General features: G+C 39.0%; 1 long non-coding RNA gene across 2 annotated transcripts; it reads left to right on the top strand.

Annotated features, from left to right (window-relative positions):
* LOC144311968 (uncharacterized) lies at window positions 1-27,757 on the top strand. Of its 2 annotated transcripts, none has more exons than XR_013377444.1 (3): window positions 1-276; window positions 26,675-26,748; window positions 27,271-27,757. It is a non-coding gene; the product is annotated as an uncharacterized LOC144311968 (long non-coding RNA). The 2 variants fall into 2 exon arrangements; XR_013377445.1 differs by lacking the exon at window positions 27,271-27,757 and adding an exon at window positions 27,025-27,219.

Raw genomic sequence — 27,757 nt, 5'->3', positions numbered from 1 at the left:
GGTGCAATTAGAAACAAAAAAAAGGCAGTGTCGAGAGAAACAGAAATAGAAAGCAAGAACTATTGGTGGTTGAGGCAGAAGGCATATATTTTAAAAATTGGACTTGGAGCAATTCTGACAGATAATTAGAGCCTGCAGTAAGTATATTGGTTTAATACAAGGAAGTGATCAATTTAGTGTGAAGGAGCGAAGGACGGAGAAATAAGCGAGATCCAGAGAGGGGCAGGCCCTGTGAAAAGGAGAAGATCTCCATGCGATGATACTCTCTTGTCCCAGGTAAGGACCTGACATCGTTGGGCAACAGGTCATTAACCTCAGAACCACATTGCAATCAATGTTCATTGTGATAATATTCGTATTATTTATAATTCAAAATAGCAGCCGATCTTGAATGCTGTGTACACCACACCCTGGATAATTTTCATTCAGCTCTCAATCATCGTGCTCTGTCGGCATGATTTCATGTTAAACAATCCATTTGGGGATTGATTCGATGAGGATCCTGGCATGAGAGATCCAACTGATGTTCCAAAGCAACCTCTCACCGAGACACTATTAAGTTATATATTTTTGGCCATTTCAGTTGTGCGTGACTCCTTTAAATTTCTGGGTATGCGGTTTAGTGCCTATTTATATGGCTTTTATATGTCTATGTGTGAATGCATATATATATCTCCTTAGATGACTTTCTGCTAACTCTTGCCTGAGTTAATGGCATTCGTGCCTGCAGTGGCTGCTAAGTCATGCCTCTAGGAGATGCATGGTCTTCCTTAATGGTTCCTTTTTCCTTCTTAACCAGAGAAAATTCAGTGGGGGTGAAGTGATATAAAATTTTTTGCTAACTTTTAAGTTTGCTACTTTAATCCTGTTTTAGGATTAACATATGTTCCTGGAATTCGAAGGAAAATGAATAGCATTTAGCCTTGTCTTCTTCAGCACCAATGACTTAATAAAATCTTTTTTTTCCCTTGTAAATAGCAGAAACTAATATTTATAACTCAAAATGCTGACAGAGAATTAAGTTTATTTCTAGATTGTTCGTGAGCATAAGCAGCTGTGGTCACTGTCGAAAACAGGTTGGTCAAGGCTTGAAGTGAAATTAATCGAATGAAAAAGTTGTTTTCCACCGTGACTAAATACACGCTAGTAGGTATCAGTCAAATGATCAGTTTAAGACTTGCAAAATTGAAGTATTTCCTGGTTACCGAGAAATCGTCATAATTCTCTCAGGCCTCTATTTCTTTTTTGATAAGTCCATCTGTCTCATCTTTGTTTTCTATCTGAAGATTTGTTTTTCCAGCAGGTTCAAAAGTCATTACTTTGCCCTTTTTGAGAAGTGAATTATTTTTTAAATTTATGACAATAAACTACCACATTAACTTCTGCATAATAAAAATATCTAGAATAGTATTTGGGACCATTATTTTGAATATAAATGTTTAATTTAGGGGTTGTAATTGTTAAAGTAGAAATTTGGAGGTAAGCTTGTTCTGGATTTGGCTATATTTCTGACACCCTGAGCGTGAGGAGACTCCTTAACCATGTTTTCCAGTCGAAAACAAAACAACAACAAAAAAATTTAATAACAAAAGTGTTATAGTACCAGTTGCTTCACTTACTTGGTGTTAATTGGTTTGATTAATTAATTTTACTTCACCAACTTTTTAATTCTGCTGACACAATATACAGTTTGTATTGACATAATATAGCCACAGTCTGTTTATCCTAATTCAAGCATGCACATATGCCATTTTATCTATTTTTAATGGCCAAATAGTACGATTTATAAAATTTTAATTTTCTACTTAATACTGTCTCTGCTGAAGCTTGTGGAATCATTTGGGGACAGTTATTCTTGTTAGCTCCAAACTCATTTGAATCGAGCGACATAAATCAGTGCTCAAATTATTTCTTCTGCTTTTTAAAGTTGGCAGAGACAGTTTCTCAATCCCTGAAAGTTTCACAGGGACCTTTTCTTGGGTTGAAGGAGGCTCTGATCCTGAGATTTCCTTGCCCCAAAGCCTTTAAGGGCTTCTGGTTGCTATGGAAACAAGACATGCATTTCTCAGTCAGGCCTGCATGACCACCTTGGAGAGGAACACCTCATAGAAAGTTTGCTGCCTTGTTTCCCTAACCTGTCCATGCTCCAGGCTGATGAGAGGACTCTACGTTTTCCAGACTCGTTTCCTCTCCTCCTTAATCCAATCTCTTTGACTAGTTTGACCTAAGCTTCCAGCTCATTCAAATTCAAGATCTTGTAAGTTTTTTTCTGATCCCCACAATGAGATATAATTATATTTATCTTTGAACTTCAATAATGTGTTGATTATACTTTTGGGGATCCTTATTTTGCCTCAATTAATGATTATTTATGTACAAGCCTTTTAGCATCTTAATGACAGGAATGTGTCTTTCTTACCTTGGTCTTCCTTTTGTATCTAGCACAAATGCCTTGTACCTAATAAATGGAGAGATCCTAGACTCTGAATGCCAGGATATGTGACAGTCAGTTTCAACTTTGTAACCATGCTATAAATAGATATTGTGGGCGTAGAGGTCGGGGTGGTTGTTTTTGCTTTGAGTAGTTGTGGAGGCCACAACAAAAGATATGAGCTTTGAGCGGGGACATGACAAAGAAACACGTGTTTTGCCACTAGGAGCAAAGAAGTCGATTTTATTCCTACTAGGGATGATAACACAGATGAAGGTATAGGTGATGTTATGGATGGACAGGGGGCATCATTTTAGTTGGAAGCTAGATTTTGTGAGAAAGATGTGAACTATGGGAGGTGAGGTTGAGGTCAGCTGTGAAAGACTGTATAAGGTATGTCGCGTTTGGAATTCATCCTTTAGGCAACAGGAAGGAGATGGAGTTTTTAAAACTACGTATGTATGGAAGCAGCTTAAGTATCCCTTAATAGATGAGTAGATAAAGAAGACATGGTATAAGAGAGCAAACTGATGGTTGCCAGAGCGGAGGAGAGTGGGGTGGGGGGCAAAATGGGTGGAGGAGAGTGGGAGATGCTGAATCAGTCATGGAGATAAAAGGTAGAGCACAGGAATAGAGTCAATGGACTTGTACGAGTGTTGTGTCGTGACAGAGGGTGGCTCCATTTGTGGTGAGCACGGCATCAAACATAGACGTGCCAAGTCACTATGTTGTCCACCTGAAGCTCAGGTAACATTGTGTGTCAACTCAACTTCGGTATAAAAAAGGGAAAAAAGAAAACAAAAAGGCAAAAACAAAACAGGAAGAGAAAGAGGTGACAATGGAATATTAATCAACCATAAGAGGAATGAAATCTTGCCATTTGTGACAACATAGATAAACCTAGGGGATATTACGCTAAGTGAAATGAATCAGACAGAGAAAGACAAGTATCACATGATTTCACTTATACGTGGAACCTAAAAGAGCAAAACAAACCAAACCAACACCAAAAAGAGAAACAGACCCATAAATGTAAAGAACAAACTAGTTCTTGCAACTATATTACTAGGTGCAAGAGGGGAGGCGAGTGGGGGACAGCCAAAGGGGTGAAGAGGATTAAGGTGTACAAAGTTATAAGATAAATAAGTCACGGGGATAAAAAGTACAGGATAAGGAATACAGTCAAAAATACTGTACTAACTTTCTGATGCCAGACGAGAAGTAAACTTACTATGGTGAGTATGTTATAATGTATGTGAGTGTCAAACACTATGTTGTGCCCTTGAAACTAATTTATATTACATTCAACTATACTTCAATTAAAAAAAAAAAAAAAAAACGTGAAAAAGGGTATGTGATGGCATCGGATTTTTTTTTGGTGAGATGTTTCCGACACAGGGAAACCAGTGTCAAGGGGGCCGGCTCCCCAGTCACAATCTATAGTTGCCAATTTGCATCCAATCTACCTACCCCGGTAACGTGAAGTGCGCAGCAGCCAATGCAATTAGAACCTGCAGTCACCGGGAAGGCCACAGCCACGGACCACCTGATTGTAGAAGACTCCCTAGAAGGGCAGAGCACACTATCGGAGTGGAGCGTGCATCGTTTGAAACTTTACATTTAATATATTACTTACATTTCTAAAATGAAGAAATACCTATATTTGCACATAATTCTGTATTTGAAAAAGGATATGAGATTTAAATTGCTCATAAAAGGGGTGGAAGGGAGTGTGCCTTCTGAAAGTCTGAGGAGGAAGCTGGCCTTAGGTCACTTTCAGAGCTCCGGGCTGAAAGCCAAAGCAAGGTCTCTTGTTCTCAGACAGCTTCCTCATCTGCGTGGGGCTAGTTCAGTGTGCTGTTTATCTAGACAATGTGAGTTTTTGGTCACATCCTGACTCTGCTGCCTTAATCTGCCATCAGCCTCCGATATCACTTCTCCTTTCCTCTGTCACCATTCATCATCGCTTGGCTTTCTAGTTCCTAAAATATATGGGTCACATACATTTCCAGTGGAGTAGAACGGTCTCCTCCCCCAGAAAGAGTGATAACGTTATTCATCCTTTATGATTTATAATTTCTTTTAGCCAAGGATGCTCCCAAGAATCGCTTGACCGGTCAGTTATCGGAACGATTTTTTAACCCAGTAAAAATGAGTTGAAATGACTATTGCCACGGGGGAGACAGAAGGTGCTAGAACACCGAGCGGGGCGGTATCTTACCCAGTGTGAACTAGAGTCGGCAGCGATGGGTCCTGGGACAGTAGAAGGCCCTGGTTGGAGCTCCCAATCCTTCATCGCACCAACTACTAGCTGAATGGCCTTTAAATTCCTCTCCTTATAAGTTAAATTCCTGAAATTCCTGACTACCTATAAAATGGGTCAGTTCATGTTAATAGTAAGGAGTATTGCTCCAGGTTATAAGAGGGCTTCGTGCATGTCTTTCATGTAGCCATTAGGAAGCCCAGCTGGAGTCTGATTAACAGGGGGGAGGAAAGGATCCAATCCACCGCAGGCTCACATGGAAAGAGGTGCCATTTTGTTACTTTCTCCTTGGCACATTTTTATTTATAGCCGTACCTTCCAGTGAAAGTTTGTCCTGTCTGAACATCTACATCACTGCCAAGCAAAGGAGGCTCAGATACAGCTCCAAGCCTTTAGTTTCTATTTTTACAACAAAATCTGCCCATAGCTGCCTGTTTACATTACTCTCATCCTATCTGGGCTTGACAAATGTTGTAAATTAGGATTAAAAAAAGAGAGATAAGGGGTAGGGATGGGAAGAGTGAAGTATGTCTGTGAATTCTGGGCCTCAGAAGAATTTCTGAGGGTGTGTGTTTTCAAAGACCAGAGGAATTTTCAGGACTCCAGGCCAGTATTCCAAAATGAATTTATTTTCATATGCTTTTTTAAAGTTTATTTTTTCTATGTATTGCTCCGTTTTCATTAAAATGTAAATCAGTAGATTTCTATATGCAGGGGATTATTTCATGTGACTTTTATTGACTTCATATTTCATAAGAACTTAAAAGATTTTAGTTTTATGATCATGTCCAAAAGCAACTTTTTCCTCAGTAGTAGTAGTCAGAGCCTTGATCTGTAGGAATTTGTGATTGGAGGGATATAAAAAGTTAATTCGATAGAGACACAATAACTATGCGCTCTTTCTGCTGTGCGCTAATCCTTTGGAGTCCAAGTAAATGAGGGATAGCAATAGAAAAAAAAATTGTTAGGCGGCAATTTTTACTGTGAAGGAAAATACACTCTCCTTGCTATGAACGATTCAGTTGTTACCGTGCTGAGGATCCCAGGGTAGTAATCTAGGAGGTTGGAAAGTTTTGAGTCAATAATTTTTATAATTTTTATTCCTGATTTGTTTATTTTCTTACACTGGCCAAGAAAAAAATGCATAGGTGCATGTGTGTGTGCGTGCACATGTATACCCTCCCACCATCCTAGAACACACACACACACACACTCCCTATACCTAAAATCTCAAGCAGACAAATTCCATATATGTGGGAAATTTTATTGACTCATGCTTAGAGGATAGTGCCAAAAACCAGTTTCTAGGAACCAGTAGCTAGGAAACTAGAACCAGCTATTCTTGTCCTCAAAGTTATGTAACCTCAATCTCTTTCCTGGTCACCGGCTGTGAATCTATAATATTTTCTTTGATTTCCCATAGTGATTTCATATCAAAACCTCTATTTCAAATTGTTAAAAGAGGGACACCTGGGTGGCTCTGTGGTTGGGCCTCTGCCTTCAGCTCAAGGTGTCATGATCCCAGGGCCCGGGTATCGAGTCCCGCGTCGGGCTCCCTGCATGGAGCCTGCTTCTCCCTCTGCCTGTGTCTCTGCCTCTCTCTGTGTGGCTTTCATGAATAAATAAATAAATAAATATTTAAAAAACCCACAAATAAATTGTTAAAAGAAATTTCCCCCTAATCCTTCCAAACTCGAGTGTGACCTATCTGGGTTCACGGCCTTACCATTCTTTGAGTTTCATTGAGGTGAAACCCTAGAGTTGAGTGCCATTTCCCCAACTTCCCCTGTAACGCTCAGATTCTTTTCACTCCCCTCTGGCACTGCTTAGTGAGTCCTTCACGCACGGTCTCCTACCTGTCTAACTAATATCTTGGTAACTGGGGCTCTAGGTGCCCACTACAGTCTAAGTGTTTGTGTCCTCCTCAGAATTCATATGGCAGAAGCTAATTCCCAGTATATTAGGAAGTGGACCATTTGGGAGGTGATTATGGTCATGAGGGCAGAACCCTTGTACACGGGATTCACATTCTTCTAAAAGAAGCCTCTGAGAGCAACCTCACTCCTTGCACGACACAGCGAGCAGATGTCATTTATGAAGGAGGAAGCGCACTCTCACTAGACACTGAATCTGCAGGGCCTTGATCCTTGACTTCCAGCTTTCAGAATCGTGAGAAATAAATTGGTGTTGCTTGTAAGCCATCCAGTCTGTGGTATTCTATTAGAGCAGCCCAAACGAAGACCGTACTTTAATTTCAATCCTCTTATTTACCAAATCATGCTCCGGTTACCTTCTCAAAACACAGCTTAGGTAAGATGAATCTCCACAAAGTCTTTAGTGTTTCTGCATTTTTTTCAGCTTTACTGAGATATTATTGACATGTAAAATATGTCAGTCTCTGGTATACGAGGTGATGACTTGATACACATACATATTATGAAATGATCGCCACGATAAGGTTAGTTTCATCCCCTTCCTCACATAATGAGCTTCCTCATTCTTTCCAAAGACGTGACGTGGAATTCTGTGGTTATATCCCCTCACATTTTTATCACTCCATTAGCTTCCTCTTCCAAACCTATCTCAACAGCTTTGTGGTACCTTACTTGGTCCTTTCAGTCAGAATTAATGTTAAAAAATGTGATGTATACTTGAAAAGATATCTAAAGCTACATCTGAAACAAAAAGAACAAGCTGTCTTTTTATAAAACACACACACAAAACCGCTTTTCAAGTCCTATTTTCTTTTGCCTTTTCTACTAAGAACGATCTCCATCTTGGAAAGGGTAGCATAGACAGGTTACAAGAGAAATGAAAATGAGGTACAAGACATCAACAATAGAGACCATTTAAATCCTTCTCATGAGAAGATTTTATCCCCCAGATAAGTGACTTTTGTTCTGATGAAAGAAATTAAGGCTCCATCGAGGAGCTATCGTTCAATCTTTATGTTGGAGCATATGGACAGAATGATATATCTTGTAAAGACTTATTTATTTATTTATTTATTTATTTATTTATTTATTTATTTATTTATTTATGAGATCGAGTGAGCATGGGAGGGGCAGAGGGAGAAGGAGAGAATCTCCAGCAGACTTCCCACTGAGCTTGGCCCAAGGTGGGGCTTGATCTCACGGCCTTGAGATCGTGACCTAAGACTTGGACACTTAACTGACTGAGCCAGTTTTATTAAAATCCTTCAGTGGTTTTCCATTGTCACATATAGCATCTTTTCCCCATCTGGCTTTTTATTTCTCTAGCCTCATCTTACGCCACTCTCCTTTTTTTAATGCCGTATTAAATGTATAGGATCAAATGTATATCATAATTGCAGCAATTATGACAGCATATTTTTTATTTAGTTTATTTGTCCTCCTCCCACAAGGCTTTTACAGTAGGCATTCCTTTATCCTCTAGGCACAACGGAGACAGCACGTGTTCTGGAATGATGTAGATCTAGGCTCTGGTTCTGGCTTTTCCCCTTACTAGTGTTGGCAAAGATGATTAGCCAAGCTGGTTTTTTGGGGGAAGGAGTCAAAGAGGGACAGAACGGCTGTCCAGCCGGTGATTCAGAATATTTCCTAACCCTGTACATGTTTGGTTATGGTTATGTGATTACCGATTATGGGTTGTCATTGGAAAGGTGTATATCACTTCCTCTGAGGCTTTTAAGAAGTGAGGGTGGCTTCTCCATATTTCCTTTCCTCCTTTTGCTTGATAAAAATGATTGTGAGCCAGTAAATTGTGAAAGGCTTTGGTTTCTGAATTATTTGCACAGAGGGGAGCTGAGCTGCCTGATGGCCAGGAACCTTTCACTTTTGATAGTCATTTAGGTGAGATGTTTATTTCTTGCTTATATGTTGTTATGAATTATTGTGTGATAGTCATCTCCAAGGGTGGCCACCAGTAGTTTCTTCACTCTTGGCACACATTTGTCACTCCTTACCTCCAGAGGCAGAGCTTATTTCTCTTCTGCTTGAATCTGGCTGGCTGGCTTTGACTACTGCATGCAGTGGAAAAGATGTTCTAGCTCAGGATGCAAGAGGTCTAGTACTTTTACTTTCTGCTACTTGGGACCCAGACACCCTATCGTGAGAAGCTCATGCAGCATGGAGACTCCACGTGGAGAACTGAGGCTCTCTGGGCGATAGCTCCAGCTGACTTCCCAGGCAATAGCCAGGCCACATTTTCAGCAGGCCAAGGAGCCAGCCCGGTCATGTCTCAGACAACGGTAGCCTCAGTAATCATTATGGGAAGAGGGAGAACCTGCCAGTCAACTTAAAAATCATGAGAGAATATAAAGTGGTTTTTAATAGGCACCAAAAGGCTTTTGAGTCCTTTTTTTTTTTTTTTCTTGAGCAGTGAGCATTACTCTAAGTAGTGCAGTTGCTTTGTGACATTGGTACAGTTACCTGAGCTTCTTCCTTCAGCTCTCATTTGATGATTTAAAAACCCTACTGTATTCATACTGTTGCTGTGATTCAATAAGACAATGATGGAGAGTTCCTTATTCCGTGGGTGATGTGCGGTAGGCACTCAATTTACGCTTGTTTGAGTGAATATGAGTCTTCGGTAGCCTATAAAGATACGTTCATTTAGAAAGTAAAGGACCAGCCTCATTTGTAATCACAAAATACAAAATTCTGTGATAGAATGCATCTCAATTCTGTACTTTATTGCCTTGAAAGTAGACTCACATTTTGTGATTGCATTCTGAGTTTCTTCAGCTAGCTTCCTCTTCATCTTTGTATTCATCTCAGCATATTTTCTTCTATGAATTCCCACTTCAGTTTTATATAACACATCTATTCTTGCATCTTAGTGAGAACACTGAGAAGATATTCTCTTACTAATTTTTTCTCCTGCAGTGTTTTTTTTTCAGATGTATTCTCCTTTTCTGTTAGGTGTAGGATTATTCACAGACCTCATACATAATTGTCCTACTTATTAATTCAACAAACATTTAGTGTGCACCTACTGTATGCTAGTCTCTAAATTAAATTTATTTTCCTTTTAGACACACCTAATTCCTACTACCTATCAGTTTGTTTTTCAGATCAGGATAAATTATAGTAAGAGTATAATTTATAACAAACTATAGCTTATGAGTCAAATCTGACCAACTGCCTGTTTTCTCCAATAAACTAATTGGAACATAGACATTCATTTTTTTTACTATTTATTCATGAGAGACACAGAGAGAGGCAGAGACACAGGCAGAGGGAGAAGCAGGCTCCTTGCAAGGAGCCCAATGGGGGACTCTATCTCAGCCACCCAGGTGGCCCAGAGTTGATCGGTTTTAACAGAAATCTTCTAGCCCACAAAACCTAAAGTATTTACTATCTGAATCTTCATAAGAAAGGTTGTCTGGATGCCTGGGTGGCTCAGTGGTTGAGTGTTTGCTTTTGGCTCAGGGAGTGATCCCAGGGTCCTAGGATCGAGTCCCACATTGGGCTCCCCCTCCACAGGGAGCCTACGTCTCCTTCTGCCTGTGTCTCTGCCTCTCTCTGTGTCTCTCAGGAATAAATAAATAAAATCTTTTCTTTTTTTTTTTTTTTTAAGGAAATTTGTCAACTCTTGGTTTGTGGCAATATGAACAGTTTGGGTTGGCATAGTTTGAAAGGTTATGACTACATGGGTGTGAGCTGCTTTGACACTGGAAAGTCTGAAACCTATGCCATGAAGTAAAGGAAAAGGTACAGGGAATTTTTAGTCTTTAAAAGAGAAGCTTTAGGGGGGCTATATAATTTAAAAATGCCAGATCTGATTGATACACATCACCTCTGCTCATAAATGGCATACCACTGGTTGATGAATACACTACGGAGATACTTACAAAGGCAACCTGGAGTTTCTATAAGGAATGGAACAGTAAATACTTTTGGACTCAGCAATTACACCAGGGAATGATTGCTAGTGAAATGCTTTCCTATGTGTAAAAAGAGGCATGGTCAAAGATGTTGATTGGGGCTTTTGTTCATAATGGCCCAAACTGGGAAATAACTGTTAGTGTTGAGGAATGATTAAAGAGCATTGAATGGGTGTACCCACTCTATACATGGTTCTTTTTTTTTTTTTTATGATAGTCACAGAGAGAGAGAGAGAGAGAGAGAGAGAGTCAGAGACACAGGCAGAGGGAGAAGCAGTCTCCATGCACCGAGAGCCCGATGTGGGATTCGATCCCGGGTCTCCAGGATCGCGCCCTGGGCCAAAGGCAGGCGCTAACCCGCTGCGCCACCCAGGGATCCCTATACATGGTTCTTTAATGGAACAGATACAGCCATGAAAAAGAGTGAAATAGTTTTATATTTCTTGTCAAGCTATGTTATTATTCTGCAGCAAAATATTTTATACTACGTAAATATTTTAAAAACATAAGTAAATATTTGTCTATAGAGTTAAGGCTAAATTCAACTACATGTGACAGAAAATCTCAAATTATGGTGGCTTAAGGCAGATAGAACTTACTGCTCTGTCACGTAAAGTCCAAGGTGTATTCCAGGGCTGCCGTAAAGAAAGCTTTATGGTGGGAGGGTGCCATGCTCCTATCTTGTTGCTTGCCATGGGTGACTTTCACTACTATGGCTTCTATGGTTCAGGCAGCACAATGAGGAAACTCTATAGTGTTCAAAGAGAGGGCTGACTATATGTCACTTGGGAATCTGAAGGGGTCAAAATCAAGGGTTAGGGAATTTGAAGATTGCAATCATGTGAAAGAAAGGCATATCTTGGTCATGATAGTGACTATAAGATGAAGACAAGAAGGTAATGTGTTCGATATGAAGTGTTTTTTAACAGGAGGTGGGTCACAGAATTTGGAAATCAATAAAGAAAGGCTGCTAAAGATTCTTCTCCTAAAGACATTTAAAACTAAGAGGAATATCAGAAATGATCTGGTTCGACTTAGTCATTTTACATCTTCTAATAGAGTCTTTTTTTTTTTCTAATAGAGTCTTAAAGAGAAAAATAAAAGCTCTATTCTAAAGCATTTTAAAGATATTAACCTTTCATGTAAAAAATCTTTAAAAATATGGTTATACCTGCATTTTTTATTTACTTATTTCTGTATTATTTCGTATATCATTATTAGTGAGGGATAAGAATCTTGCATTGGTGTTCAATGTGAACTCTGGAGTCTAATTGTGAGGGTTGGATCCCAGAATTTCTACTCAGAAAGTCTATTTCCTGCATCAGCTTAGTTATTTTTGTCTGTTTCAGTTGTTTCATGTGTAAGAAATGGACAACACATCAGAGGTTGTGACAAATGACATCATATACATACAGTGTTGGCAGTGTTTGATAATGATCACCAAATATTAGTTAAAAATGACTCATTTAGCTGAAAACATGCCTTTGTTAAAGAGAATATGATTAAATCTATGACCCAGAATAAACTATTTTATTAGTTAGAAATTCTGCAAAGAACTGAATGCTTCTGTTCTGACGGTATCTACTTTCTTCCATTGGAGGTGCGCAATGAGTTCACGGTCCTGATGACATTTTTTGGCTCTGGCCTTCATAAATCTTACATTTGGCATCATAGAAACAAACCAAGTTAGCACTGGAAGAAATCTGGGAGGCCATTTATACCATTGTCCTCGTTTTGTACATTGGGAAGTAGACACTCATGAGGCAGTTGGTATCAAAACTTGGATAAAAACATGGGTCTTTCCATTGCTTAACTTGGACTTTAAGCATTAGGTAATCATGGCCTCAGGGAGACTAGTGAAGAATAAGATGCTTTCAACATTTTAGAGTAAAAAAAAAATAAACCTAACCTCTTATTGGAGATAAATGTTTCCACCACGTTTTTAAGAGAGATTTATTTTGAATGAGAGAGAGAGAGAGAGACAGAGAGAGAGAGAGAACAGGCATATATGTGGGAGGGAGAGGCAGAGAGAGAGGGAGAGATTATCTCAAGCAGATTCCCTGCTGAGTGCAGAGCCTGCTGCAGGGCTTGATCTCAGGACCCTGAGATCATGACCTGAGCCAAAATCAAGTGTCAGACACTTAACCCACCGGAGCCACCCAGGTGCCCCACCCATAACATTTGTGAAGAAATTTATTTATTTATTATCTTCTCTTCTGGAACTAATTGTGGCCCCTCTCTTTTGAAGGGATAAAGTGGCCAATTGCTTATTGTTTTCTCTTTCACCTCCATCCTTTGTCCTGAGTTGTTTGCTTTGTAAAGTTGTCATTAATGGAGGATACGGGTTGTAGAATTAAGAGGGAATCATCATGGAAGGAACTGGAAATCAGTTTTAATCAGCCTGGGAAAATCAAAACACCTTTGAACTTAAAGATGTCTGAATTTTCCAGCTCGTTGATTTAATTTTAAGAAGTTTGGATAACAAAAGATAGAATATATACATAGTTCACTGCATTTAGGTAAAACAATTTTTACTTGTGTGAGATCATTTCTCTCTCACTTAAATTGTTTTTGTTTCCAGAAAACCTACACAGGAAAGAAAGCATGTGGCTATGTGGTACCATTTGAGCTAGTTGGCAAATTAACACCTGTATCTCTCAGGATGATTGTTGCAGATAATTTCCAGTCTAGGTAGTTAAAGCAGAAAGGAATTTACTAGAGGGTGTAGGGCTACTTATGTAATTTCCAGGAGTGCCAGATACCAAGCACATATGCGGCATCCAGACCTGGGACTCTTCCAGTGGAAATCTACTGCCACTGCTGTCCTTGCTCCTCGGCACCCACAGCACTAGGCACCGAACCTTTAAAATTCCCTGCTGCTATCCCCACAGAAGACCACGCATGGGCACACTGAGGCTCTTGGTGCTGACTTCCATCTTCCAAGTCTCAATGGCTACATCTGTGTAGTTGATGGTTCATGTGCAGAACCTGCATTTCAGGGGAAGCTATGAAAGTCTCAGGGCCTCATCTCTGCAAGGAGGTCGGCATGGGGGTGGGCTCAGCATCGTTGCAGAGGAGATAGACAGTAATCTGAATATGTCTGGGAGGGAGACAGGGCCCTAGCAATCCTCTTTGCCATTTTTTCCTGAGTTGTCAGTAGGGACAAGTTTATTAGAATGTATATCATTTCCAAAGAGGAAAGTGATGGAGAAACTAAGAAAATATACTTGGTATAAAATGCACTTTGAATGGGAATAACCTACTAAATTCAGTTATGTAACTTGGCTCATATACAGACAATTCTATTTTAATTCTAGAAGGAGTATTAAGAGAAGGATTAGAATATGGGCAGTCTTCACTTTGCAGAGTTCCTATATGCATGAGTATCAGTTGCCACCGTTTAGTTAGATAATGACAATATGGCTTACGTCTCGGTCACCGCAGTGTATCACCGTGTGTGGTTGCATAAAGTAGAAATTTCACGGCCAGCTCTTCACTTCACAGATCACTACATCAATCACTGATGGGTGTCCTGATCAATGACTGGTCATGTGTTTTCTTACAGAGCCTGTTGGTGACTGGCCATTGTGCATTGGCCGATTCGCACACCAGGAGCAAAGCATGCAGTTGTGTTGTTCTTTGACTTCGGTAACAAACCCACACGACATTTCACAAACACTAGATAGCAGGAAGAGGAAATTGGCCAACAAAGATGAAAGCGTAGTGGAGAAACACAAAGTGATAATATTGACAGTAAGATTCCCATGGAAAGTCACCAGCGGCTGTAGAACTGGCTGATCATGGGAACACGGGTGCGGCCACCAGTTGAGAGACCCTGGGGGTGGTGGTGAGAACAGCTTAGCGATGGAGATTTACTCATCCAAATGAGGAAAGCGGTTGAGGTGAAAAGGGTGATGTCTCAGAGGAAGTGATGCTAGCAAACTTCACGGCAGAGGAACTCTCAGAGATATCGCACGACATTGAAAATGTAAAGGAAAAATATGTTGCAAACAGATCCAAACATGAAAGAGTATGACAGTTTGCCCAAATAGGGAAAAAAAAAAAAAAAACACCTCACTCAATTATCATATTGTAAATTACATGATGAAGAAAAATCAAGAGCTGTTCAAACTATTCTTGATAAGCTCTTTTTTTAAACAAAGAAATAAACATTAGGGGCACCTGGGTGGCTCAGTGGTTGAGCATCTGCTTTCGGCTCAGGTCATGACCCTGAGGTCCTGGGATGGAGTCCCACATTGGGGTCCCTGTGGGAGCCTGCTTCTCCCTCTGTGTCTTTCATGAATAAATAAATAAAATATTTTTAAAACTAAACATTTTAATTCTCCATGTTTCTAATGTTTTAAACCACAGTGTATTAAATAAATATTAATTTTACTCTGTTATAACCAACAACAGGGAAGTTTTAATATTTTGACAAAGATTTTTGAAAGTCATGGAACAACTGTAATTCTATCCATTAATTAGTAAGATCACTTCGCGTGGTTTCACCTTGCGCAGTTGTTTACATGGTCCGTACTGCCATGCAAGAGGAGGACCTGCCTGCACCTGCAGTGAGGGTCTGCGAACATCCCATATGTCCCTATTGAAAGAAGCACTTTCCAGTTGAAAGGCTGTATGTGCCTTACCAGTTAAGACCCAATGTTAAAAGCACCGGAGTCCGTGCTTGTCCATAGGGCATTTTAACGCAGATTCGAAAAAAGAAAACTCCTTCTCTCTCCTGGCTATAGTGAAGGAGGGGTCCCATTAGATATGGCCCTGCTGTGCCCCGCTCAGCCTGCTGATGTGAGAGGGGCCCCGGGCTGGTTTCAGGGAATCTTAGTCCGGCTGATGGAGATAACCACATGTGTGTCTGGACCCCAGAAGCTGAGCAGAGTTCCCACTACCCAGCAGAGTGGGCAGGAAAAGCTTCAAGGTGGACGTGGGTCTCCATCAGTGTCTTGAAGGTGAGGAACCAGGGCTGGGGGTAGGGAGAGGCAAGTGGGGCCAAATTCTTAAAATGTGGGGTCAGATTCTGTCTTCACTTAAATTTTTGATATTTTATTCATTGTGAAGTGTTTACGTTAATTTTGATTTTTCAAAGTAATTCATTAAAAAGTTGTTTGGTTTGATTAGTGAGTTTTTTGGTCTCTTTCCCTAAATTTGGACTACCCCGCGTACCCTTTCACATTCCCCGCCTTACAACTTTATGGGGTACTTTATGTTGCATTGCTGATCCACTATCAAAAGCAAGGGAAACAGCATGGCCAGGACTTCAGGGACTGAAGGGAGACAAGAATTGTGATTCCTTCTTTAACGTTATTTGTTGTTAGAAATTTAAAATGCCGGCAACATTCAGTTTTGGCTCCAAGTGACAGGAAAACATACTAATCTCTGAATAATCTATCAGAATGAGAACATTTGACTGTAATTTTATTTATTTAGTTATAAAATAAAATCATATAATTTTATATAAAAATATAAAATTTTATAGAAAAAATTACAGTCATTTTATGACAAGCTACATGATATTTTTGTTGTGTGTAGGGATTCAGGTCTAAGTTTACACACAGGTAGGGTTGCCTGATTTAGTGAATGAAAACAAAGAGTGTGTGATTACGTTTGAATTTTAGATACACCACAAATAATTTTAGACTAGGAGTACTCCATGAAATATTTAAGATAGACTTATTCTAAAAAAAAAGAAAAAAAGAAAAAGAAAATCACGCCTGATCTGAAATTCGAAATTACTGTCGTGAATTTTATCTGACACGTCTACACTCTGTGAGGCTGTAACTGGTTTAGAGAAGGTTAATTCCCATCTCCTTAGCTGGCATGGCCACGAAGTTTAGGTCTCAACACGTTAATGAAAATCACATGTGAATGCCTCGAATTGGAAGTGGTTTTGCAAACAGTAAATTTTTTTAAGTGCTAACTTCTATGTCTTTGAATAAAAGAGTTTCTTTTAATTGGGTATACGCTTCTTTTTCTGTCCTTTTAATATTGTGCTTTCTTTCCTTCTTTGGACTTTCAGCACAACAAAATTGGTCTAACAGGGGTCAGCCTTCATCTTTTTATCTCATTCTTTTGACAGCTGACAACAGAAAAGGAAGCCACGTGAAATCAAAATATGAAATCAGGCTCCACCTCACAGCTGGGTGTTGCTTACTTCCTTGTTCATGATCCATTACAGTGCTCAATTTCAAGTAACTTTCCTCTCCTGATCCATGTAATAATTATTTTTTAAAAATTTTTATTTAAATTCCAGTTAGTTCACACACAGTGTAATATCAATCTCGGGTGTACAATACTGTGATTCAGCACTTCCATACAGCATTCAGCGCTCATCACAAGTGCCCTCCTTCGTCCCCATCGCCTATTTCACCTATCTACCCCCCTACCCCCGCCACCTCCCCTCTGGGAACCATCCATTTGTTCTCTACAGTTAAGAATCTGTTTCTTGGTTTGCCCTCCCTCTTTTTTTTCCTTCTTTGCTCATTTATTTTGTTTCTTAAATTCCACATATGAGAAAAATTATATGGTATCCTTTTTTCTCTGACTGATTTACCTCACTCGGCATAATGTTCTCTAGACTCCACCTTGTGTTTTGAAGTCATGGTAGATTATCTAACTATCTATCACATTTCATATTTGTAGTATGATTAATTGAATGGCTAACAGCCCATCTAGCATTCATAGAGTAGTAGAGTTTGGAAAATTGGCCTGTGTTAGCTGTAGTGATTTATGGTTTTCTGTTTAGATCAGGGAATTCTTATTTTGTTACATTTTTTTCACTTGCCATTTTGTTTTTGAGATTGGTTCTTTATTTCTTTTGCTTTCAAGTTTTTCCTAATGGTACTTTACTGCCAGAGCCAACACAAAACATTATGTTACATTCAGCGAAGTCCGTTCGGGTGCCTTTCCTCCTCTTACCGTTCCTCTTGCTCTATGTTGCCAGGCACCTTTCTTAACCTGGCAGCAAATGCATACCATTTCCAGTCGACCCAGACTTGTTCTTGCTGTTTCAACAAGAACATTGGAAATACTCACTCCTTTTGTTCTGCTCATCTTCTCTGAGATTTAAATCCTAGAGAGAGAAAAACCACTTATTTTTCTGCTCCTGATGAATTCATCCCACTGCTTGGATATTATATACTTAGGGCCCATGGAGTCACGGGGTGAATCTGAGGGACCAAGAACTTGCTAGCAGTGACAGGGATAAGTGCATAATATTCAAAGACCCCTGGACCCATCAAGGATTTTGACAATAAGCTAAGCACAGTGCTAAGTGCTAAGGGTACAATTGTGCATCTTCTGTTTTTAAAGAGTTTGTGTGCTTGGGGATAGATAAGCATACATGAATAATTCTGATGATAATTTCATTTATTATTGTTATTTAATGCTAGTGTTCTGTGTAGAGAATGATGCGAGCTGAAGTGGGGTTAAAGGTGATCTTTTCGAGCAAGGTAGGAAAGAAGCTAGTGTCAGCACAAATCCGCAGTGTGGTTACAGATTCACGTAGCACTGTTAGGTGATCCTTGTCTGAATATGGACAGCAACACTGAACACCATGCACTGTGAATGTTGATTTTGAAATAAATTGGTTTTGCTACTAAATACCAGGAGGATGGGGGTGAATTGAATCTCTTTTCCTTCAGATTGTGAGCAGCTAAAGATGCTTCTGTCTTCAATGGCGGCCCTTCTCAATAGTCAGGTGTGAGACATAGAGCTCCAACAAAGAGGAGGTTGGTTGTAAAATCAATTAGATCTGGCAGGAAACATTCAAGTTTGGCAGGTTTCCCAGGAGTCACACAGTTTGGGAGGCAAGCAGAAATGTCCCACCAAGCAAAACACTAAGGACCTGTCACCATTCAATTGTCTACCAGCAGCAAAAGCCAATGAGCTCTGGAAGGAGGTTGTTTCAAGTTCTTGAGCAAGAGCTATCAAATGTGAATAGTTTTATACTCTTTGAAAAACATTTTTTTTCTTAGGATACTGGCAATCTTTTTAAACTTTTTTTTTTTTTTTTTTTTTTAAGCAGAGGGAAAAATGGCAGAAGAAATACAGAAATACATGGTATCTGAAGCTTTTGCAAACATAAAATATTTGATGGCATTTTCAAAAACTGAAATCTTGGGCAGTCCGGATGGCTCAGAGGTTTAGGGCCGCCTTCAGGCTGGGGTGTGATCCTAGAGACACGGGATCGAGTCCCACGTCAGGCTCCCTGCATGGAGCCTTCTTCTCCCTCTGTGTCTCTGACTCTCTCTGTGTGTCTCTCATGAATAAATAAATAAAATTTAAAAATTAAATTAAATTAAAAAAATAAAACTGAAATCTTATTTAAAGGAAAGTCTGAGCCCTGGGATATGGGCTATCATCACAAGTCCCCATAGGATACCTTAGCTCCTATTTGAACCTGACTCTGGGGTCTTAGCCTTGACAATAAACAATATCAACAATAAATCAGGCTCCATGTGGTTGCTGGTTGTTTTGTTGTTGGAGCCTGCGGAGACTCGGTTCTTCCTAAGTCAATTCAATTCAATTCAATTCAATTCAATTCAATTCAATTCAATTCAATTCATTTCAATTGAATAAATGTTTGTTGATTATTCCCATATGGTATTTATAGTAATTGGGGTAGTGGGTTTTGGGGGAAAGGGGACTAATTTGGCAACCCTTACTTATTTCATATCTCTCAGGTCAGATCTATGATTTGTGCTGAGTATCAGATTCATTCTGAATCCCTGAAAATGACTATATTGAATGTGATTTATTTTGAGATACTTTAGCTTAGTCAGATGTACACAAACACATACAGAGTATCCTCTATCTCTTGGATCAATTAATTGACATTTATAGTATTCTAACCAGAAATACATACTGAAGTGGTTGATTAGCACTTGAAAAACTAAACCCTGATGTCTCCAGGGGTGGCTGAATAAAAGTGTGCCAGCGAACTTTTTTTTCTCATCAATCCTAGAAAGTCACAAAATTTTCATAGTGGATGTTGGTGAAATAATTATGCTCAAAATATTTGAATTGGCTGGAAATATTTTTTCCAGCTCTACTGAAATATAGTTGACGTATAACATTGTGTAAGTTTAAGGTGTATCATGTGTTGATTTAATATAATCATATATTGTAATGTGATTACCATTACAGAGTTAGCTAACACCGTGATGTCACATAATTACCGGTTCTCTTTTGTGGTGAGGACGTTTAAGATCACTCTCTTAGCAACTTCCAAGTATGTCATATAGTGTATCATTAACTGCCTGGTGACCACGATGCTGTGCATAGATCCCCAGAACTGATTCATTTTAGGATTGGAAATCTGTACCTTTCACCAATATCTTTGCATTCCTGCCCCCTCTCCCCCAAACCCCAGCCCAGTAATCACTATTTTACTCTTTTCCTATGAATTATCTTTTTGAGGTTCCACATATAAGGGCTATCATACAGTGTTGGTCTTTCTCTGACTTATTTCATTGAGCACAATGCCTCAAGGTTCATCGCGTTGTCACAAATGACAGGGTTTCCTTCTTTCTCATGGATGAATACTATCCCATTGTACACCTGTACCATATTGTCTTGATCCTTTCATCCATTGATGCACACTTATTTTGTATCCATATCTTGACTATTGTGAATAAATGTCGTGATAAACATAGGAATGCAGATACCTTTTCAAGATCCTGTTTTCATTTCCTTTGGATATATACCCAGGAACGGGATTGCTGAATGATATTAGATTTATTTTTAATTTTTTTGAGGAATTACCATACTGTTTTGAACGGTGGCTGCATCAGTTTACATTCCCACCAACAGTGTGTAGGATTTTCTCCACATCCTCGCCAACACTTATTATCATCCGTCTTTTGATGTCAGCCATTCTAACAGGTGTGAGATGATATATCATTGTGGTTTTGATTGGCATTTTCCTAATAGAGATATTGAGCATCTTTTCATGTTCCTGTTGGTCACTCTTTGAAGAAAAAATGTTTATTCAATTCTGCTGCCCATTTTATTTTAAGAGGGGTGGGGAGGGGCAGAGGGCATCTTAAGTTGGCCTCACTCCCAGTGTGGAGCCTGAGATGAAGTTGGGGGTGGGTGGGGCATGACGCTGGGCTAGATCTCAAGATCTAGAGATCATGATCTCATCCAAAATCAAGAGTCAGTCACTTAAACAACTGAGCCACCCAGGTCCCCCTGCCCATTTTAAAATTGCTTTTTAAAATGTTTTTTTTTGCAACTGAATTGTGTTAGTTCTTTATAATTTTTGGATATTAGCCTCTTACCAAATCTATGGCTTGTAAGTATTTTGTCTCATCCTGTAGGTTGCTGTTTCATTTTATTGCTTCTTTTGCAGTACAAAAGCTTTTTAGCCTGATGTAATTCACCTTATTTATTTTTTTCTTTGTTGCTTGTTCTTTTGGTGTCATATCTAAAAATCACTGGTAAGATGAATATCAAGGAGCTGTCATCCTCTGGGTTTTCTTCTCAGAGTTTTATGATGTCAGGTCTTATGCTTAGTCCTTAGTCCATTTTGAATTCTTTTTCATGAGTGGCACAAGATAGGGTTCCACTCTTTTTTTTTGCATGTGATTGTCCAGTTCTCCCAACACCACTTTTTTGAAGAGACTATCCTTTCCCTAGTGTGTATTCTTGGCTTATTTGTCAAATATTAGTTGACTGTATATGCAGGGGTTTATTTCTTGGGTCTTAATTCTGTTCCATCGGTCCATGTGTCTATTTTTATGCCAGCACTGTATTCTTTTGATTATTATAGGTTTGGAGTATAGTTTGAAATCAGGAAATGTGCCACTTCCAGTTTTGTTCTTTTTTTCTCAGCTTGGCCTCTTCAGAGCCTTCTAGTCTTCAACACAAATTTTAGGATTTTTTTTTTTTAATTTTAGGACTTTTAAGAGTTTCTATACAAAACGCCATTGGAATTTTGATAGGAATATTATGCAGCAATGACCACCCTTGTGGGAAAGGTGTAAGATTCTAGTGAGCCTGACAGACGTGCTAAGCAGTACCGTAGGCTTAGGATTCGCACCATTTCTGTGGCAGCTGCATGCAGAGGATCTTGCAGTTCAATTCTGCCCAGGTCATTAGCCAAATCCTGCTGCCAGGATATTGTCACATCTGCTTTGAGTGAACTTATTAGACAAAGTGGGATCTGTGTGCCCTAAGGTCAGAGAGAAAAGACTTGATGTGGTTTGCAGAACAGGTATATGACTGTATGTGTGAGCGGATATCTAACTATGTTCACCTTCTCGTGCGCATGGCTGAAATTCCATCAGAGGCTTCTCTCTGAAGTAATCTTGTGACTGTGCTATTGCAGGACAGAAACACCTCTTCTGTCCTGCAATATGATGCAGCCCTCATCTACCCCTTTCTGTGGATGATCAACAATATCTTTAAAAAATCTGATATTCCTGATATTCATGAGTGACTTCTGATCCGCTCCCATCAGTGTATGCTGTGTCAACAAATATTTAATAGAGTTTTCTCCTTTCCTAGCACCGGAGGGGAAAGGACTTTGCTAATTAGGAGCATGATTGGAGAAAATGATGTATTATACCTCTAATTATTTTTCTTTACCTTTAGATGAAACTTCTAAGAGGTATTCGGCGTTTGAAGAATTTTCAAAAGAGTTTTTCTTTTTATGCTTCATCTACCATGACACCTTTTTTTCTCTGGGAGCAAAGTCAGAGAAGGGTATTTGGAAAGAAAATTCTGTTGCCATGATTAAAAGAAACATTCACAACTTTTAAAAGCAGCTATGTGTGGAAGAAGCCTGGTGCTGAGAGTGAGGTCAAGCAAGGGATGGGAACTTGATTTTCCCAAACCTGTCTGAAGGACGTGTTCAAAAATTTCTCCATGAACTTCTCGGGATCTAAACATATATAGCAGACATTTAGTTAGTGACAGCATAAAATGAGGCTTTCCAGGCTGATATGAAAATCTGAACATTTAGCTTAAAGTCCCTCTAAAATTAACACTGCAGGAATGCTAAAGATCAGATCAGAGAATCTGATCAAGAAAAATGAACTTATTAAGTAATGAAGACACTGAAGAGAGAACAGAGGAAAATCACTTGGTTGAAATACATTTGTCTTTTCAGAACGCTTGCCCTTTTGCTTCTGTTTTGAGGGGAACACTCTGAGTTTCCAGGAAACTATTGGCCTTCCTACTATCCCTTGTTCTCTGCCCTTGCTTGGGTATGTGGCTCATGCTCTAATACCAGTAAAGAAACGATGACTTATTATGTGTGCTTTCATTCCTTCCAGAAAATGAATTTTATTAGCACCTACGGCTTGCACATAACACATTTGCAAGCACTTCATTTGTTGGACCCTGGTAATAAAAATGAGATTTCCTTTAACAAAATGATATCCTGACATTCATAAAAATGAAGTAGTAGGATCAGTCAGCCAGCTTAGAAGGCTCCATGCCAAAGTGATAACAGTTTAAATAACATAAAGTACAATGTCAAGGTAGTTCAAGTAATAATATGTAAATTTCTACTAAAAAATAAGGAGAAAAAGACAATTCTTTTTACTGCAATGTACCATAAAGAGCCCACATTCTGTATGACTAGTTTGGATATGGCCAATGAAAACCAACAGTTGGTATAATCTAACTTGCTCTCCTTAATTTGTAACAAAATGAGAGTCAGAACAAATGATTCTACAGAAATCATAAAAGTGGGAACACTAGCCTTTGTTCTTCAAATGGTGAAAATTTAAACAAATTCAATGAGCTCAGGACAGAAGATGAGTAGGTTAATAACATATTGGTTACATAATAAATCAAGTTCAAATAAATGGATCTTATGTCTATTTTTTTCTACCTAAATTGATGTCACATTTATCTTTATGATCCTGAAACTATACCTTTAGATTGAATTTGTGGGAAATTAAAAAATATTATATATTTATTTTTATATGAAAACCTTTTATCAATTGCCTTCATTTCTATGTCATTGCTAATGAAGCATGATGGAAAGATGCTTCAAGAAATAGTGGCTTATTTATAAATGGAAGAATTTTTATCAACACCAAATGGGCAACAACTAAAGGTCAGTGGTTCAAGATAAAGCAACTCATAATTTATGGATTTTTGTAATGCCTTATGAGGAGGTTGCAATACAAACACAGATTTGTTTATTCTTTTTAGTTTCTCTTACTCATTTGCTTCTGAGTCAGCTATTGTCTTTTTAAATTCATCCTTGATGTGAAATTGCTAATTCAAAAATAATGTGATTAAAACATAATAGAAAATTATTGCCATAAATGCTCCCACAGCATGATAGTAGAAGCTCATTATAAATGATTTTTTTATCTTGTAGTTCACTATTTTCCTCTACTAATCGATATAGTTGACAGTGTTTATGTACCAACGAGTAAAAGGAAGTGATTTGAATCTGTTGAATTTTATTTTTAAAAAATATTTATTTATTTACTCATGAGAGACACAGAGAGAGAGGCAGAGACACAGGCAGAGGGAGAACCAGGCTCCTTGCGGGGAGCCCGATGTGGGACTCGATCCCAGGACCCCGGAATCATGCCCTGAGCCAAAGGCAGACACTCAACCACTGAGCCACCCAGGTGCCCCAAAACTGTTGACTTTTAGAATTAAAAAGAGATTTACAATTCATCTAACTTCCTTACTTAATTGGTGAGGAAAATGAGTGTTGGGTATGTTAAATCATCTGCCTCTGGTGACACAGATGTCATGCTTCTATTCTATTGCTTATTTTTCTAATGTTGTGTTCAATTAGCTTATTGTATCCAGGAAACTCCAAAGTCCTTTGAATACTGTGGTCACTGGTTGTCCCCTATTCCTCCATCTGTGTGGGCATCTGTTCTACAGGGTTTATGCTTCTTCCCAGGGATCCGAATCCTTATTTCTCATCTGACTCACTATCTCTAAGCTGGCCAATCCACCGACTTACTCAAAGGACTGAGTCCTAAAACTCATGTGGCTCAGGGAAGAGCATAAGGTTTGCAATGTCCGTGATTTCTGCTGGTACTACTAATTATTCTTGTCCCATGGCTCATGCACACATGAATATACATTAGTTCTACTGTTTAACTGCTGGAAAAATTATTAAGAAATATTCTAAATGATGTGTGTTTTAGCTAATTTCAGCAAAATGAGGCCCTTCCATATTCATTCTTAGATTAATGTATTTTTATGATCATTGAAAGAATCCAAAACATGGCATAAATTCAGAACTTAATTTTGATAAAGGCTGATCAAAAATATAATCTGAAAAATAGAATGAACTAGAAAGATTTTTTTTTAAAGATTTTACTCACCTATTTGACACAGAGAGAGAGAAAGAGCACCGCAGAGGGAGTGGCAGGCAGGGGGAGAGGGAGTGGCAGGCTCCCTGCAGAGCAGGGGGCCAAGGTTGGGCTCAATCCCAGGACCCTGGGATCATGACCCAAGACTAAGGCAGTCACTCAACTGACTGAGTGAGCCCAGGTGCCCCAAGGAAGATTTTTTAATTAAGGATTTTTTGGCATCAGGTGTTAAGTTTCTAATCTTTTTTCTCTTAGGAACAGGCATTCGAAAGAACAGCATGTATCAGGACATATCATATTTGCTTAGCTTTTTATTTGCAAGGAAGTAGTAATCCGAAATTATGCTCATTTAACTAAAGACAACAAGCATTGGGAACCTATTATTTTTTTTTATATTTCTTCTCTTTTTTTCCCTCTCTTTTTGGTGTGCTCTCTTTTCTAGAGTTCTATATTACAGTATTCCAGCTTCATTAAGTAGATCTACCTTAATGAGGAAGATGTAGATAAGAATGAAAAAAAAATCCAGATTCTAAGAAATATACCAACTTGAAACTATGTTATTATTATAATGCGTTTATCCTTTGCTATTGAAACCTATTCAGTCTCTAAGATGGGATAGTGAGAGTTCCAGTAGTAAGTTCAGGTAACAAGGACCATTGTGAATTATTTGAACCCATTCGTGTCCTGCATTTTGGATACCAAGTAGTAAGAGTTTGAAAATTGAAGTATAAAAAAAAAAAAAAGAAAGAAAATTGAAGTATACCTTTCTTCTAAATGGACCCATTTTGCCAGTTTTATCTGAATCTATTCTAAATTTGGAGAGTTTTAATAGAAAATGTTACTTGTATTTTTGAGTCTGTAGGGTTAGACCATTCTGCTGTCAGGCTTCCCATGGACACTTGATGTTTTTATTGTCAGTCATTTTTTAAAAAGATTTTTATTATTATTTATTTGAGAGACAGACAGACATAGTGAGAGAGAGCACAAGTAGGGAAGAGAGGGAGAAGCAGGCTCTGTGCTCAGCCATGAACCTGATGCAGGGCTCAATCCTTGGGTCATGACCTGAGCCAAAGGCAGATCCTTAACCAACTGAGCCACCCAGGTGCACCTTGTTTTGTCAGTCATTTTGAAAGAGGGATTTGGGAGAAGGACATAAAACAGAGGTGAGGTAAAAAGCATCTCTTCACTTGGGGGTTAGGAGTGAGTCTGCGTCTAGACTCTGAAGCATGAAGACTTCTGGAGTAGATCCAGGGGAGGGACTGTTGGGTGTGTGATGGGGCAATGATATCATTGTTCAAGTGAAAGAGGCTCCCAGGTCTGTGAGCCTCTCACTCTGAACCCCATCTAGGGTCCTGACCTCCAGCATAGCCTGTTAAAATTTGTCACTTGATTTCACTTGTAAATAAAGAATGAAAAGGGAACCTGTTTCCATGTTCAGAAAGAAACCAACATGGGAAATGTCCTACTCCCAGACTAGAGACAAGGATTCCCAAAGCATTGACTGGATGTGAACAACGACCTCTGCAGACTATGATAGTGTAAGTGATATCAGCAGCGGAGGCAAAGGTCCAGCAGCAAGATAAGATGTCTGAAACAGGAACACTAATGTGAATGGTAATAACGCCGTTACTACTACTAACCCCAGCACCACCACCACTACTACCGTTATGATCACTACTACCTCTAACACATGATTAAATGCTCTGTCCCTGGCATTGCTCTAAGCACTTTTCTGAAATCACTCACTTGATCGTAATGACAACCTATGAATTGCTATTATTGTCCATATTTTGCAGATAAAAGAACTAAGAGAAGATTCAGGAAAGTCCAAGATCACACAGCTAAGAAATGTCAGAGCCAGGCTTGGAAGGTGGGTAGCCTTCTGCAGAGCTCCTGTTCCTCATAGCCATATTTTTCTATACGATGATCTCACAGAGCTAGGGGATGGGTACATGAAAGCTAATATCTGGCAATAAAGCTGGTAGAGTCTTATTTAAAAAAAAAAGAAATAAAAAAAATTTTATTTGCAATATTTCCAAACAAATATAGTTTAAGATATTTGTATTATACTGTATCTTTCCTATTATAAATGTTATTAGTGTCAGTATTTAATGTCTTTAAGAAAATCTGATGTTTTTCTTTTCAGAAAGGCTTCAGGACATTTTGATCCATCTTATGGGTATAAATCTGATATGATATAGAAGGATGATGAGGAGGTTAAGCACACAGCGTTTATCTTGGATGTGGCTTCCAAATTATGTTGATGCTTACCTTGATATTTACCTGACATAGATATAGATTTTAAAGCATGGAAGAATTATTTGGCTTTTGTATGCTTTTCGTGGAGGTAAGTGCACCCGGTGAACTGTGGACTCGTTCTATCTGTATTTAGACACTTCTCTGGGAGCCCAGCCGTCGTAGTCGTGGGCATTAACATACCATCAAGGCAATTTGGGAACTAACCCTGTCCCTGGGGACGAGGATGGAGACACTGAGTTCAGGACCAAGGACAGCGGTGACACCATTGGCTTCTCAACAGCCATTAAGCGTTGGGTGAGAGGATTGAGACTTGGAAGTCAGTGTGATGCACTATCTCTCTGAGCTCCAGTCGTGGAATGCATGTACTGAGAGAAAAAATTCGGGGTTGGATTAAAACAGATTGCTTCCAGGCTAGGAATTGACTGAGCTTTACTTTCCTCTCTCTTGCTTTTCAGGGCTAAAGTAGGGAAATATTTTCATTCCTCTGTCTTCACCTTATGATGTTCCTCTTTGATTTTGGAATCACTGCTGGATGTTTTGGTGTTTGTCCTAAGGTTTCAGAAAGAAACCATAATTTTCCCACTTGAATTTCCTTTCAATTTGCCTGATTGGAATTTGAT

The sequence above is a fragment of the Canis aureus genome, chromosome 4 (assembly GCF_053574225.1).
Source record: "Canis aureus isolate CA01 chromosome 4, VMU_Caureus_v.1.0, whole genome shotgun sequence".
Classification (NCBI taxonomy): Eukaryota; Metazoa; Chordata; class Mammalia; order Carnivora; family Canidae; genus Canis; species Canis aureus.
This window is presented reverse-complemented; position numbering and strand designations above follow the sequence as displayed.